The 17,127-nt window shown below is 38.7% G+C and overlaps 1 long non-coding RNA gene across 1 annotated transcript; it reads left to right on the top strand.

Moving 5' to 3' along the window:
• On the top strand, positions 14,125–14,406 carry LOC110269699. Its single transcript, XR_002358461.1, has 2 exons — positions 14,125–14,272; positions 14,353–14,406. It is a non-coding gene; the product is annotated as an uncharacterized LOC110269699 (long non-coding RNA).

Genomic DNA, 17,127 nt, shown 5'->3' with positions numbered 1-17,127 from the left:
GCAGGAATGTGCATCAAGGTCAGACCAATCAAGGATGGATGGAACCAAGAGGATCTAATCAACCCTTTTGGCAGCAACACCCTCTGAGATATCCTGGACAAAGACCATTCTACAGTGCATACCCAGCTGAAAGACATGGTAGACAACCTTGTAACTACCAACAAGCCCCACCCCGTGCATATAAACCATCCTTTCAACATAACCTCGAACCACCACACTCACAAGCTTCTCTTCACCATTCGCCACCATATGATCCTTCCTTACCCCAATACCAATCAAATCACTCCCTATCACCACCACTTTCCTTTGTATCATGTCCATGTCCAGCAACCCAAGAAGCAGAGGATCGCCTAAGGGAAACAGTAACTAAATTTCAAACAACCATTCAACAACTGGAGCAAGCGATGATTCAATGGGCTTCTAGGCGCTCAAATACACAAGGATCAGCCACAGCTCCATATGGACAGCCCAATGAAGAGCAGAGCATGAAGGAATTGCCAGAAACTCCAGTGAACAAGACAGAGCATGAATTTGTACTAGAACAATTAGAAGAAGCTGTCATTGTTCAAGAAGAAGAGTTGGTTGAAGACCTAGGAGATGCTGAACTTCCGTGGGAATCCAGAATTGAGAAAAACGCCGTCAAGGAGACTACAGTTGATGCTAAGGAGGATATTTCTCCAAGGCAAGTCGTTTATGAAGAATCAGACGGAATCCAAGAAACAAATTCCCTCGATAATGACAGTCACAAGTCTAACTCTCTTAGTGATGAACTTGCATCCGCAAGTGAATTCTCAGAGATCGAAGAATCTTCCCCAAGTGAATATGAAGATGATGCAGAGGTACATTTCTCTCAACCTCCAATCTATGACTCAAGTGATGAGGAAGACATAGAAGACTTTGACCAGGACACAGATACAATTGAAGATCTTTGCAAAGAAGTGGAGGAATTCACAGAAGAGCATAAGGAAACGGAACTTGCAGAACCACCAAAAACACCTATCCCAAGGCCATTACCACCTAATACAAGCTTCAAGTGGGTACAATCCTTAACTTATAATTTTACTTATTCACTTGAATATGGTTTGCTTGAAATAGATGGCCAGCTTAGAGCTCTCTGCGGCTTTAAGAGTAAGAGGGAAATGGCTCGTACTCAGAGCTGGTGCACAAGGCTCAATATGGTTCCACGCTTCACTTCGAAGTACACAGATTGGTATCATGCTCAATTACATGGATCACGGAAAATGTTTGGTCACCAAGGTGAGATTCTACTTTTTAACCCGCCCGAATGGAAACATACAGATCAAGACGGAGGCGGATTTAAAAGCAAGGCTTGGAATCCTGGACTCTATCCTGACATTCGTAGTCCCAGGAGCCTGAAAATCTGTTTGGAGCTGCTCAGAAGCTTTGCATGCTTAGTTTGGGACCCCGGAGGCTATTGGCATTCCAAGCACTGGTGGAGATTTTTGGACGAATTTAAACATAAACCACCATAACAGGATACTCCTCCAATGTCCAACTTAAGGACTCTAACTAAAAGTGCTAGGTGGGAGACAACCCACCATGGTATGGTCGCTTCTTTTTCAATTTTTTTCTTATTAAATGCTTTCATTTTACCTTTTTCATTTTAATCTATTAAACCTTGAATCATGCATAGCATTCATGTTAATCATTACATTCTGCATTTTTCATGCATATAAAAAAAGGAAAAAAAAAGGGTGCACGACGCGACCCCATGCCCCATGCGATCGCGTCATATTGCGAGAAACACCACCTACGCGACCGCGTAACCCACGCGGCAGCGTGATATATATATCGGCGTAAGGATTCAACGAACAGAAAGTTAGGCTGGAATCTTGCGGCCCTTGTGCGTTTTGCACAAATTGGCCCACGCGATCGCGTCACTTGCACAATACCAATCCCACGCGACCGCTGAGCGACGCGATCGCGTCGCATGGATTGCACATCACCCCAAAAGGAGACAGAGAGTTGCGCTAAAACGGTGCTGGAGTCGTGCGTTTAGCACGAGATTCCGGTGACGCGATCGCGCGACCCACGCGATCACGTCACCCTTCTTTCCCTCCTCTCATGCGATCGCGCGCCCCACGCGATCGCGTCACTCCCATTTTCACCCCAACCACGCGACCGCGTGCCCCACGCAGCCGCGTAGATTCGAAAATATAAACTCCCAGCCACGCGAACCCTATCAGTCGCGCAGCCCCCCACCCCCAACCTTCTTCTCCCTCTCTGCTTCTTCATTCTTCTATCACTAACCCTAAACCCTCTATCCGCCACTGCCCCCCCTCAGCCGCCACTGCGACACCGTACCCCGCCACCGCACCGGACGCCGCCGTGGCCACCTTCTTCCCCGTTCCACCCCCGCCTACCAGGTTCTGCAAAACGCAATCCCCTTTTATCCGTTCGTCGTTTTTCTATAATTTTTTTCCATTTCTGTTCATCATTAGGATAGATAGATATGCATGATGTAGTGGATTTTTAGGTTGTTAGGTAGCTTAGGCTGTGGTTAGTGGATCTAGGTCTGTTTACTTCCACTGTTCCTGTTTATGATTTATCATAACTGCAATTCTGCTGTTCCTGTGACCTCGTTCATATGCTATGATTTCTTGCAATTGTTGCTTGTTACTCTAAATTTTTCCATTTCTATTCATTACTGGTAACTGCAACAAGTTTTTAATTCATATGAACTACTATGATTGCTGTTTATTTTCCCGGATAATCCAATTTTAGCTGGAATGCTGCCCAAATTTTTTAAAATTGTTTTCATTCATGTTTTGATTTGGCATTTCTGAACTCTGTTTTACTCTGCTTTACCCAAACCATTTCATGAATGCTATGGCAGACATTCTTATCCTCTTTGATTTCCTGCTTCATAAACTGCATTTGTGATTCACTGATTCCAATTTTTGCTTTCTTTATTTCTATTCGAATCAGCATCACCCTGTTTTCTTTGTTCGATTAAGAGTACTTCTATTCTTACCTATAAATCCTTGTTATATGGAATTTTTCTATGCCACTTACTTTAACCCGCACTTTACTAACTCACTAATTTTAATTTACTAATTTCTTTTTCAAATTCTAACCATACTAACCCTTTTGATCCCTTTTCTATTTATTTTCACTTTCCTCTAACTTTCTAACCATGGCATATTGTTTATTTTTCCATTTACCATATATTCAATCACATTTCATTTACTCATTTTCCTTATTCTATTTCTCCCTTGCTGCTTTGAGTTTCCTTTGTTTAATTGTCTAATTGCTTTCCTATTTTTATCCATTTCCTAATTTTCTGTTTTTCAGGATGTCTACCTCACAAAAGAAAGAAAAAGGCAAGGCTACTGGCAAGCACAAGAGAGGAGATTTCTCCCAGTCCATCATTGCTCTAATGCACGATTCTTCATGGCGGGAGAAGAACTTCACACAGCATGAAAAAGCTGACCAGCTGCTCCCTGCGAATGACCCTATAAAATTTGCAAACCGGTACTGTGAGCTGAAGTACCCGGCTTTTGCAAACTCCAGAAATCTATACCTGGAGCGAACTCTGAAGATTCCAGAAGCACTCCAGTAGTACACCACTGAGCAAATCAAGCAAAGGGGCTGGTTCTTTCTGAAAAGAACACTGACAGAGATCAATTCATCTTGGGTACGGGAATTCTGTTGCAACTACTATCTCACTACCCTAGATGCAGTGAACCTGGGAGGAAAACAAATACTGGTCACTGAAGAGGCCTTAGAGGACATTCTCCGGCTTCCAGCCAAGTCCGATCAGCCTGATGGTTATTCAAAGGCTGAGGAGGACATGCGTCAGATGCAGTTTGATTGGGATGCCGTAAAGGCACGGATAGCTCTCGACCCGACTGTTCCTTGGGAGATGGGTCAGGACACTACCATGCCTAGAGGGATCAAGAGAGCATACTTAAACGATGAGGCTCAGTTATGGCATCAGATCTTGAGTAATTATGTGATGCCGAGTACTCACGAGACGGAGATCCCGGCTGCTATGATCACCCTCCTTTGGTGTGTGCTGGAGGGTAAGGACCTTTATCTGCCACGTTTCATTCGGCATTATATGGCTAGGGTCCACGTCCGAGGCACCCTCCCCTTTCCATATCTAGTTACACAGCTTGGCCGTCGAGCTGACGTGCCATAGGAGGCTGCCGATGAGAGACCACCAGCGGCGGATTGCAAGAAGATCATTTCGCACAGCCGGAACTTCTTAGCCTTGGGCCACAGACCACCACCATTCACTGCTACTGATGAGTCAGACCTACCGTCTACTGGACCCTCTTCCTCCACTGCTGCACAACTTACCCCTGCTACCACCACTGCACCTCCACCTGCCACAGAGCCCGTCTATCATCTGGTTCACCGCTTGTTTCGACGACTTGACCAGATGGAGCGTCGCAACAAGCGGTGCTATGAGCACCTAAAGCTGATGATACGATCCGGCGACATCTCCTCCAAGCCCGACACACCATCCGAGGCATCTGAGGAGGAGGCGGATGCACCCGAGGCAGAGACCCATCCCCAAGAGGCAGCACCAGCCGCACCACAGACAGCGGTCCCACATCAGATTGAGGCTGCGGAACTTGAGATCCCGATCCAGTCAGCACCTCCTCTACAGCAGCCAGACCCTCAGCCCACCACCACCACTGAGACTCCAGCTACCATCCCTCCCAGTGATGACACTCCTTCACACCCAGCTTGATTGAGCATCAGGGACGATGCTTCCTTTTAAGTGTGGGGAGGTCACCATCTCTGGCGTTTATTTTGGTGAACCACTACATACTTTTTTCTTTTATTTTGGATATTTTTCTGTATTTTTCTTTTTACTGTTATTTTCTGAGTACTTATACATTGCTTTTATGTATTTCTACTCTATTTTCTACATTTTGCATCTTTAGTTCATATTTTAGCCATTTAGTTTATTTTAGTTATTTAGTTTAGTTTGCAATTCTGATTTATTAGTGGATTAATTAGTAAAGTTTACCCTTTTTAGCATAAGATAGTATAGTTTAAATAGAAAAATATAAAAAGGAAGTAAGCTAGGAAATTGAACATATCAGATTTAAATCCACAAACCTTATATATAGCATTACATGATGTAGTTAAGCTGACAACATTTCATCAAGGAGGAACATTAAAAATTTAAAAGCTACCCTAAATATTTTTTTATGAGAATAATGGGAATTTTTAACTAAACCTGCATACAATATATAAATGATATATGATGCTTGAGTTAGAGAACACACAGCCTGTGAGTCTTGAGCTTAATTGTATGGTTGCATTCAAACCATAATTTCATTTCTGTGTATTTCATTTCTTTTTATTCTGATATTCTTTACTTTGCTTTAATCTATATGTTCAATTATAGAATATAGAATGTAGATACATACCAAGAGAATGATTGAGGCCATCATTTGATTTCAGCTCACTTACCCCAAATTAGCCTGCCTTTTACATCACCCTTGTTAGCCCCCTTGAGCCCTTTAAAAAACCCCTTAATTCTATTTAGCCAAATTACTAGCCTTAAGCAGAAAAACAAAAGAAAATTCCAAGTGAATCCTTGGTTAGCTTAAGATAGGAAATCATGAATAGAGTTAAATGTGGGAAACCTTTTGGGAACATGGATGATAGAAACAAAAGGTAGAGAAGTTAAAACAAATAAAATAAAATTTGGGAAGCATGCTCATGAGAAAATCTAGGTGATTCAATTACCATGTGCAAAAAAAATTTTTTTTTTATTTTTCAGCATCTAAATAAAAAGGGATACAAAAGAAATTCCCCAATGCAAAATAAAAACAATGCACATGGGATAAAAATAAAAAGTGAAACATGAGCATGTAACAATAAGTGGGATAATATGGGAAAATAGGTAAAAAGATTTTATTTTACTAAATATGTATGTTAGGTGAGATCTTAGTCTAATTAAGGATTCACTTATCTTCACCTGCTTATTCACATTAATTGCATGGTTTTACTTTCCCTTCCTTATTATGTCATATTGTGAAAAACATGTTTCCTAAGCTTTAAAAATTAATTATTTTAATTACCCTTATTTCCATTCGATGCCGTGATTAGTGTGTTGAGTAGTTTCAGATTTTCTAAGGTAGAATGAATTAAAGGATGGAAAAAGAAACATACAAAATAGGAAGGAGAAAGCAAAACGGAGCTTTAAGGAAACTGGTATCCACGCGATCGCATGGATGACGCAATCGCGTGCCAAGCACGAATCAGCAGCGACGCGGCCGCATGACTGACGCGACCGCGCGCCTTAAGCAGAACGCACATGACGCGGTCGCATGACTGACGCGACCGCCTGGCAAGGAAAAGCTCCAAATGACGCGACCGCATGACCACGCGGACGCGTGACAGAGGCCACGCACCAGAAATTGCAGAAAACGCTCATAGCGATTTCTGAAGCCCTTTTTGGCCCAGATCCAAGTACAGACAGCATAGACCAGAGGTTATAAAGTGTGGGAATGCATCCATTCAAAGGGGGCTCGCATATTTTACTTTTCAATGATTTAGATTTAGTTGAGAGGGAGATCTTCTCTCTCTCTCTCTCTTAGGATTTAGGATTTCTTCTTGTTTTAAGAGTAACTCTCAATCCAGGTTTTACGTTCCTTTGTTTTAGGTTCCTTTTACTTTTTATTTATTCCAGCACTTGAATTGATTAGTGAATTTATGAATTTCTTCCATGTTACAGACTGTTATTTGAATTAATAATAATTGAGGTATTTTCAGTTTATGATTGTTCTCTTTGATTTAAGTTACCATTACTTCCCATCTAAGGATATTTTTATTATTCCATCAATTTTACTTTTTCCCCTTTTGGTTCAGGTTAAGAATTCTGTAACTCAACAGTTATTAAACTCAACATAATTGATAATCGTTATCTTGCTAATTAAGCTGAACTTAAATAATCCCAACCTTTTCTTTGGAAATAAATAGGATTCAAAGGCCAGATTAATTAGTCCCTTGACTTTCCTTTGCCTTAGTAAAGGTTGACCAAGTGGAGTTTAGATTCAACTTTCATTATAGTTAAGAGAGATAACTACGTTGGACCTCCAACTTCTCTTACCTTGCCAAAAGTCTACTTTACAGTATTTATTTATTTTAATTGTCATTTACTTTACCTGTCATTTAAATTACTTGCCTCTCGTCTTCTAACCCCCGATTACAACCTTTATAGCCAATAATAAGAACATACTTCCTCGCAGTTCCTTGAGAAGACGACTTGAGGTTTAAATACTCGGTTATCAATTTTAAAAGGGGTTTGTTACTTGTGACAACCAAAACGTTTGTATGAAAGGACTTTTGAAGGTTTAGAAACTATACTTGCAACGAGGATTTATCCACAATTTTCTAGACCACGCAAAATTTCTCTCATCACAGATTCAAATAGTTATGATGTTTTGATAATTAAAATATAAATAAAATATAAAACAGGATAGAAGTACTTATGTAATTCATTGGTGGGATTTCAGATAAGCGTATGAAGATGCTTTGTTCCTTCTGAACCTTTGCATTCCTATTGCATTCATCCAATCATTCATACTCCTTTCCATGGCAAGCTGTATGTTGGGGGTTCACCGTTGTCAATGACTACCGTCCGTCCTCTCAGTGAAAGTAGTCCAAGTACACTGTCACCGCACGGCTAATCATCTGTCGGTTCTCACTTATGTTGGAATAGGATCCATTGATCCTTTTGTGTCTGTCACTACGCCCAACACTCGCGAGTTTGAAGCTCCTCACAGTCATCCCTTCCCAGATCCTACTCAGAATACCACAGACAAGTTTTAGACTTTCCGGATCTCAGGAATGGCCGCCAATAATTCTAGCCTATACTACAAAGGTTTTAATCTTAGATTAGAAACCCAAGAGATACACATTTAAGCTTGTTTTCATGTAGAACGGAAGTGGTTGTCAGGCACGCGTTCATAAGTGAGAATGGTGATGAGTGTCACACAGTCATCACAGTCATCATGTTCTTGTGTGCGAATGAATATCTTAGAATAAGAATAAGCATGAATTGAATAGAAAAATAGTAGTACTTTGCATTGATTCATGAAGAACAGCAGAGCTCCACAACTTAATCTATGGGGTGTAGAAACTCCACCGTTGAAAATACATAAGTGAGAATGATGGTCATTGGCTTCGGCCCCAGAGGGGGAACCAGAATAACCAAGATGAAAATACAATAGTAAAAGGTCCTATTTATAATGAACTAGTAATCTAGGGTTTACAGAAATGAGTAAATGATGCAGAAATCCACTTCCGGGCCCACTTGGTATGTGCTTGGGCTGAGCATTGAAGCTTTCACATGTAGAGACTTTTATTGGAGTTAAACGCCAGCTTTGGTGCCAGTTTGGGCGTTTAAATCCAGCTTTTACGCCAGTTCTGGCGTTTAACGCCAGAATAGGGTAGAAAGTTGGCGTTCAAACGCCAGTTTGTGTTATCAAAACTCGGGCAAAGTATGGACTATTATATATTTCTGGAAAGCCCAGGAGGTCTACTTTCCAACGAAATTGAGAGCATGCCAATTGGGCTTCTGTAGCTCTAGAAAATCTACTTCGAGTGCAGGGAGGTCAGAATCCAACAGCATCTGCAGTCCTTTTTCAACCTCTAAATTAGATTTTTGCTCAGGTCCCTCAATTTCATCCAGAAAATACCTGAAATCACAGAAAAACACACAAACTCATAGTAAAGTCCAGAAATGTGATTTTTATTTAAAAACTAATAAAAATATAATAAAAAGTAATTAAAACATACTAAAAACTACCTAAAAACAATGCCAAAAAGCGTATAAATTATCCGTTCATCAACATGCTTGGTTTAAGTGTGGGGAGGTTGATAAACCCCATATTTAGGGTTTATCTTGTATTGATTTTATGGGATTTTATCACCTTTTACCCACATTTATTCAATGAAATAGCATGGTTTCATGATTGTCTCCCAATTTGTGCTTAGGTGTGAAAACATGCTTTCTAGGTCCTTAATTAGCTAAATTAAATTCACCCTTGATTCCACTAGATACCTTGATTTGTTTGTTAAGTGATTTCAGGTGAAAAGGCTAGGAATGAATCAAAGGAGTGAAGAGGAAAGCATGCAAAGTGGAGAACACATGAAAAAGCCAAAGATTTGGATATCTTCATCCACACGCACGCGCACTGTACGCGCACGCGTGGATCGCGAAATGCTCAATGGGCACGCACGCGCACTATACGCGTACGCGCTGGTGGCTGCACATGATTTTTAAATAGAAAACGTGCCCAGCGATTTCTAAGAGCTGTGGGGCCCAATTTGCAACCAACTTTGGCGCCAAAATGCATATAAGGACCAAGGATTGAAGGGGAAATCATCATTCACTCATACTTAGCATCATTTACACACATTAGGATTAGTTTTAGTTAGTTTTAGAGACAGAAGCTCTCACTTCTCTCTAGAATTAGGATTAGGATTAGGCTTAGTTCTTAGAGAGAAGCTCTCACTTCTTGTTGTTGAAATCATGATTCTTCTATTCTTTTGTTGTAATTTCCTTCATGTTGCTTCTATATTTTGTTGTAGATCTACTCTTGTTCCTTCTCTACTCTTTCAATTCAATTAGAGGTAATTCATAAAAATTGTGTTTCTTTTAATTGTTGTTGTTAATTCTTTGCAATTAGTTGTTGACAGATTTTGCTCTTGTTGTTGATTTACTATGTTTTCCTTTTATGCCTTCCAAGTGTTTGATAAAATGCTTGGAAGGATGTTAGAGTAGATTTTAGTGCTCTTGGCTTGGGAAGGTAACTTAGGAACTCTTGAGTTACTAATGTTCAAGTGATTGATGGGGTTGATCCTTGCCAATTCTCATGTTGTGGTTAGTGATAAGGATAGAGATCCTTGACCACCAAACCTTGCCAAGGCTTTTCTAGTTGTTAGTTTATTTTTCTTGCCATTTATATTTCTTGCATATTATCCCCAAAACCCCAAAATACATCTCATAACCAATAACAAGAACACTTTATTGCAATTCCTAGGGAGAACGACCCGAGGTTTAAATACTTCAGTTGTTAGGATTATTAGGGGTTTGTTACTTATGACAAACAAAATTTTTTATGAAAGGATTATTGTTGGTTTAGAAACTATACTTGCAACGAGAATTTATTGTGAATTCTAAGCTGTCAAAAGTTCGTTCATCAGTCATATGATGGTCTGGATGAATTGTTCACATAGTTTGCTTGCTCCCATTCACATTCAACTTCTGGGTTATCTTCTTCTTGCATAGGTGCTTGAGCATGGATAGTTGAGACTTGATTCTTCTCCATTTGCTTTGTTAGAGCTGCTAGTTAAGCTGTGATCACCTTGTTTTGAGCCAGCAGAGTATCCATAGAATTGAGCTCCATTACTCCCTTTCTTGGATTTCTATCGGAGGCATAGAAGTACTCATTGTTAGCCACAGTTTCTATGATGTCTATGGCCTCTTCGATTGTCTTCTTCTTGTTGAGAGACCCTCCTGAAGAGTGATCTAAAGCCTTCTTTGATTCTTGTGATAATCCTTCATAGAAAATGTGCAGCTGTACCCATTCATTGAACATGTCTGGAGGGCATTTTCTTGTCAACTCTTTGTATCTCTCCCAAGCTTCATAGAGAGTTTCCCCATCTTGATGTCTGAAGGTTTGCACCTCAGCTCTCAATCTATTAACTCTTTGGGCAGGGTAGAATCTTGCCAAGAACTTGTTCACCACCTCTTCGCAAGTTGTCAAACTTTACTTAGGAAATGATTCCAACCACTTTGCTGCTTTATCCTTGAGAGAGAAGGGAAATAACAACAGCTTATAGGTGTCCTAGTGAACACCATTAGCCTTTACTGTATCACAGATTCTAAAAAATGTGGTTAGGTGTTGGTTTGGATCTTCTTGTGCACTTCCTCCAAATGAGCAGTTGTTTTGAACAAGGGTGATGAGTTGAGGCTTTAACTCGAAGTTGTTAGCATGAATGGTTGTTTTTAGGATGCTACTTCCACAGTTTCCTGGGTTTAGGTTGATATAAGGGCCTAGAACTCTTCTCTCCTGCCCAACATGGTTACCGACACCTTCTCCAACATGATTATGCACTTCCTCCTCCATAGTAACGTCTAGATCTTCCTTCACTGCTTCCTCTCCAACTATTCCTTTACCTCTTGCTTCTTTCCTTAGTCTAAGGAAGGTCCTCTAAGGTTCACTATCAAAAGAGGATAAAGTTTCTCCTCTTCTACCTGTCATACATTCAGCAAACAAATAAGCGAAAGGCAAGTGAAGGAATCACTCTTGTTAAGACTAATGGTTAGATTGATTGGTGCAATTGATCAAACAGTTAGTGGATTAGTATGCTCAAATGGAAATATGTACAATAAACAACTGGAAACTTTAATGCTAAAGGAAAGAAGAAAAGAAGAAACTGAAATTAAAGGAATTAGCAATGTAAATAAAATTGCTTAATCTAAATACCCATCAATTTAGTCATTGTCAAATTCAAACCAATTACTGGCTACGGCGCCATAAAACTTGATGACCGAAATTCACTCACTATATAATAAATGCATTCCTTAGCGAGCGCACCAAAGTATCGTCAAGTAATAACCAACTATGGGTGGGGTTGAATCCCACAGAGATTGGTAGATTGAGCAACTTTAATCAATGGGTGAATTAGTCAGGCTAAGCAATAGAGATTGTTGAGTGCAGAATTCTAAATTAGCAGAAATGTAAATGACTTAAAGGTAAAGAAAAGCAAAGAAATAAAAAAAAGTAAATAACAAGAATATAAAATGCTAGAACATAGATTACTGAATTGTAAATGGGGAATGGGTAATAGCAAAAATTAAAGAAAGCTATAAAGAATACGGAAGATAATAATGGGGAACATTCATTGGGATTGAGAGATATTGCTCTCTTTGGATTAGATCTAGATCATCTCTTCTTCAATCATGCAACAAATTGACCTCTTGGCAATCATGATTGATAGAACCCCAATTTCTTGGTGATTCAATCTCTCAAATCTAGATAATCAGCCAATTCCTTGGTCTAATTGCTCATGAAGAGAGATAAGCTTGGTCCCTGATTATACCACACATCCTCTTAGATCCAAATAATGGGTAGATTTCATGTCACCATATCCAATCCCAAAACCCAGATCTACTCAAGTGTGAAAAGGGATTTCAAGCATGGTTTCATGTTTTCTTTTCCAAGGTTCCCATGAAACCCATTTTGCATTCAGCCTCTTTTCCAAGATGATTGAACACTAACATGAAGAATGAAATTTCTTATAGCAAATTAAATGAAGAGAAGAAGAAATTCACTATCATTAATCCATCAAGTACAACAGAGCTCCCTCAACAAAGCATGATCATCCTCTTCTGGAAATTTGAAATAGCGTGGCACGCCCAGGTTTAGCGTGGCACACCCAGGTCTGGCGTGCCACGCCCTTAGTGAACTTTTCCCCCTCTTCCCTGGAATGTTAAACTGGCATGCCACGCCCAGTAGCTGGCGTGCCACGCCCTTCATGAGGGCTTCATTCTCTTCTCTGGTCAACTACACTGGCGTTCCATGCCTAGGTCCCAAGTGACACGCCCTTGGTGCGAGTGATGTTGGCGTGCCACGCCTCAATCATCAAGTGGCACGCCCCTCTTCATGTTGACTTGGAGTGCCACGCCTAAAGTCCAAAGTGGCATGCCCAATCATCTTTTTCCATGGGGGCTTGTGCTGGCGTGCCATGCCTTCGACCTCAAGTGGCACGCACCCTTGTAGAAGTTGCATTCTTCCTCTTTGGAATAATGAGCTGGCATGCCGCGCCTTCGATCTCAAATGGCACGCCCATTATGGTGTTGAGCCTCTTCAAGCTTTGGCGTGCCATGCCTAGAACCCAAGTGGCACGCCCATTCATTCTTGACTTGGCATGCCACACCTTAAGTCTCAAGTGGCACGCCCTTGTTGGTGCTTCCTCCATGCTCCTCTGCTCAAATGCATTGGTGTGCCACGCCTTCGACCTCAAGTGGCGCGCCCATTGTAGATGGTGGTGTTGGCGTGCCACGCCCAGCCTGGCGTGCCACGCCCCTTATGGACCTTCAAGAATTCTCTCTGGAATTTATGGTTGGCGTGCCACGCCTGGCCTTGGCGTGCCACGCCACGCCCATACTAAAGCTCATTGTCTCTTATCTGCAGTTTATAGCTGGCGTGCCACGCCCATTGTGCTTCATCTCCCTGGCGTGCCATGCCTGGCCTTGGCGTGCCACGCCCATTGAAAGCTCCATGGACTTCTTCTCTGGATTTACTAACTAGCGTGCCACGCCCATACAATTTGGTGTGTTTGTACAAAGTGGCACGCCCAGCTCACACGACCAGCTTCTCTTTCTTGCTTCTTTCTTCTTTTGTTGCTCTTTTCACCTAAAATTCAACAAAAACTCATTTCAAAGTAATGTACCATAAAATTCATCATTTAACTCATGAAATTGCAATGATTGAATGAGATTACACTCTTTTTTATGGTTCTTTTAGATAGGAGAAAGAGGTAGATGATGCAAGTCATCAGTTTGCTAGTGGTTGAAGACTTGATATGAGGATTTGGACACCGTAATGAATATTCGTCTTTGTTCTGATCAGAACATTGATTTTTTTAGGGATTCTGCTAGTGCTACTAATTGAAATTTGAATCATTGATTGATTAGCTATTTTTTTGGTTTGAATAATTACTGATTAGTTGATTCATTTTAGTCCTGTTTTTGTTCTTTGTATTGTTCTGTGTTCTTGCTTTGAATGATTAGCTCTACTCACTGCTGTTGTACTGTGCTGTGCTAAAAAAAATTGAGACTGAAATTGTCCTCAAAGCCTGAAATTTTGATAATCCTTGTTAATCTTTGGAAAAGTTTGTTGTTGCTGCTGCGTAATTTTTTATTGTGTTTTAATTGTTCGTGTTGTGGTCCTGCTCTGTTTTATTGTGTTATCTTAGTAAATATTTGCACGAAAGGTGCAACAATGAATAGAAAGCTTCACATATTTTGCATTTACTTGCAATATAATTACAAGGATAGCTCTGTGAAATTGGTGTATGTACCCCAGCCAGATCCTCGGGCAATTGCTTCTCTGTCTTGGAAACAATTGTCAAAGTGGCATGTGGGACAAATCACACATGTGCTTGTTTTTTCCATTATTGATCTCAATTATTTAATCTTTTCTTTCATCTACTCATTATTTCTTTTTGAATGTTTACTGGCGGTGGATAAGAATGGCTTTGTCTACTTGTGAGTAATTCTTTACTTTCTTAGTTCAGTATTTTAGCTCTGTAAAATAAGTTATAACTTAAGATTATCCATTTGTGCAGCTGGGGATTTGGTGGTTATGGAAGGTTTGTGCATAATTTTCAGATTGGTTGTTAGTGTTCTGTAAAATACAAAGAAATCACAACAATCAGATGATTCAATTCAAATTGGTTTTATTTATTTATTTGGCTGGTTCTGTGAATTCTCGTGTACTGCAGGTATGCTTGACACAAATTCAATTCCCTTTCTTATCTTATATATATATATATATACTCAAAGATATGTCTAAAGTCTAAACAAATTTATTGCATAAAGAACTTGATCTTTGCATAAAAATACTTGAGATTTCTGTATTTTAGAGTCTGAGTAGTGAGAGCGTAAAAGGAAATGGGATCTTGACCAATATGAACGCTTGGATGGGGATAGAAATATAACCAGCAAACTTCTTGCAGTTAAGGTGATTGTCATTAGTAACACTTATCATGTTTCATGACAATATAGTAGGATAGTAGAGAGGGAAGCGAGCTTGATTCTACCAATGCCCATAATGTAGAAGACAATTGATTATCTACTTTTTTTTGTTAGATCAGCCGTATGTTGAGAGGTTTCTTAGTGAATATAAATTCTTGTGGAATAGGATAAGATCAATTGGAATAGACCTGAGAATGCAGCACATTTTCTATTAAGGGGCTATTCTATGCTTGAACAGATGGTACTTTTTTATTTTTAACAAAAGTATAATAAAACATGATTTTCTCTTATTGAAGTGGAAATAATATCTATTTTTTCTGCAAGTTCCTTATATGCTATATTGATTAAGGCTCAATACAAATATATATTGTGGCTACTTACAGATACAGTAGTTTCATATTTATTTATTGGTAAAATAATTTTCTAAAGGTTCCGATTCCTTTTATCAAGAACTTGCATCTGCTTGGTGATGTTTGTAAGAACAATATCTAGTGATGGTTAAAAGTTTAAAACTCAGGAGGCTATTGATTTTTGTGGTTTCAGATCCAATTGCACATCATTATAATACATGAATTATGTGAAGACACAAAAGGAGAAGGATTTTCTGTGGACTTTGATGCTCACTTCAATATTGAACATATGAACATAACTTCGGTTGAATTGTTTCAGATGTATGATGATCACAGAAAGAAAAAAAGACTTGTGCCTACCAAAAAAAAGTTTTGAGGCTATTATGCTCTCCTTAAATTGGATAAGCATCCTGGTTATAAAGTAAGTTGTCCTTGTTGTGCTCTTATCTTTAATGTTTCATTGGCAATAGAAAAACCTAAGAAAATAAGTAAGTTATCCTACGTTGAACCTGCAGAGCTATTCCTTAATCTCGCTAAGATGACTCTAGAGACAAGGCAGACTCCAGAAGTTCTACTTGCCTACGATGTAGCAAGGTTTGTAATTTCAAATGGAAATTAAATTAGCTACTTTTTTAGGGGTATAGTGATTTCATTTGATTTTGACTTTAGCTTGATTATTGGGTCTTTATTGATTAATCAATCAATCAATTAATTAGTTCAAGACAATTGATTTTGTTCTATTCTTGATTTTGTCTGTTCTTGCTATAGTTTGTTGTTCTTTACTGCTATTTATTTGTTGTTATTGGCTTCTTGCTATTTTTTGTTTATTATTGATTTTCTGTTCTTAATTTGTTGTTCTTCGTTGTTGCTAACTTTTTATTTGTTAATTTTTAATTTGTTGTTTTTTACTGTTGGCTGCTTTTACTATTTTTTTTTGAATTTTTTAGTTTTTTATTTTAATTTATTGGTTCTATTAGTTTTTGTTCTTGATTTTAATTTTTTTTAATCTTCATTGCTGTTCTGATAACTACTATTTTTTGCGTTTAATTTATTATTATTCTATTTTTTATTTTGATTAACTGATGTGTTATTATTTACCGATGTTATTTTTCTGTGATATTTTACAGTTTGATCCCAGTATAAATGACAATATTGGTGAAACTGAAGGTGAAATTGGTGCATATGTTCTTTGTGCAATTGATATGCCAAGTCTTAGGTGTTATTTGTATTTTTTATATTTTTTTAATTTTCAATGTGCAATGAGGAACTGATTAGGTGCAAGTCTTAGGTGCATATGTTCTTTTTTATATTTTTTTTATAGAAGCAGGAACATATTTGTGTAGCCAGATTGAAACATCTCTAAAAAAGTAAGTGAATACTTACTTTTATATTATATTATAAGTGAGATTTTTTTTTGTTAGTTTACTAATTAAGTCATGTTATTGAGAGCTATTGAAAAGATAGAGTAGGCATTTGATCAAGCCCAAATGCTTGGTTATTTTCAGGTTAAGCTTCAATACATAATTTCTTAAAACATGGTTTGAACTTTTTTAAACATGTATAATTTTGATAAACTCATTTATTTCTTGAAACATGGTTTGAACTTTTTTAAACATGTATAATTTTGATAAACTCATTTATTCTGTATGTGATATAATTCTTTTAGTTCAATGACTAAAATAAAAAATATGAGGTTTATTTTAGTATAGCGACATACTCGCTATTGATGATGGCAACATTTGTGAGATACCTATCATTTGTTACTATTTTAAAAGGAATTTGCGATGACATTTTGTGATAGTATTGCAACTAATTGACTTTATATTATTTCCTAGCAAAATTAGCGACTATTTCATAACTCTACTTTATCATTTCGAATAGCTTTGGTTTAGCAACAAAATTCCTACAAATTTGATTAAGGATTTTCAAAGATTAGCTATAGATTTGCTATAAAATGTGACAGATTTGTGACCATATTAGCGGAAAACTTGCGACGAGTTAGGTTCGGAAAAATTC

Source organism: Arachis ipaensis, chromosome B03 (genome assembly GCF_000816755.2).
Source record: "Arachis ipaensis cultivar K30076 chromosome B03, Araip1.1, whole genome shotgun sequence".
Lineage (NCBI taxonomy): Eukaryota > Viridiplantae > Streptophyta > Magnoliopsida > Fabales > Fabaceae > Arachis > Arachis ipaensis.
Note: the sequence above shows the minus strand (reverse complement) of the source record. Positions and strands in the feature narration are given on the sequence as shown.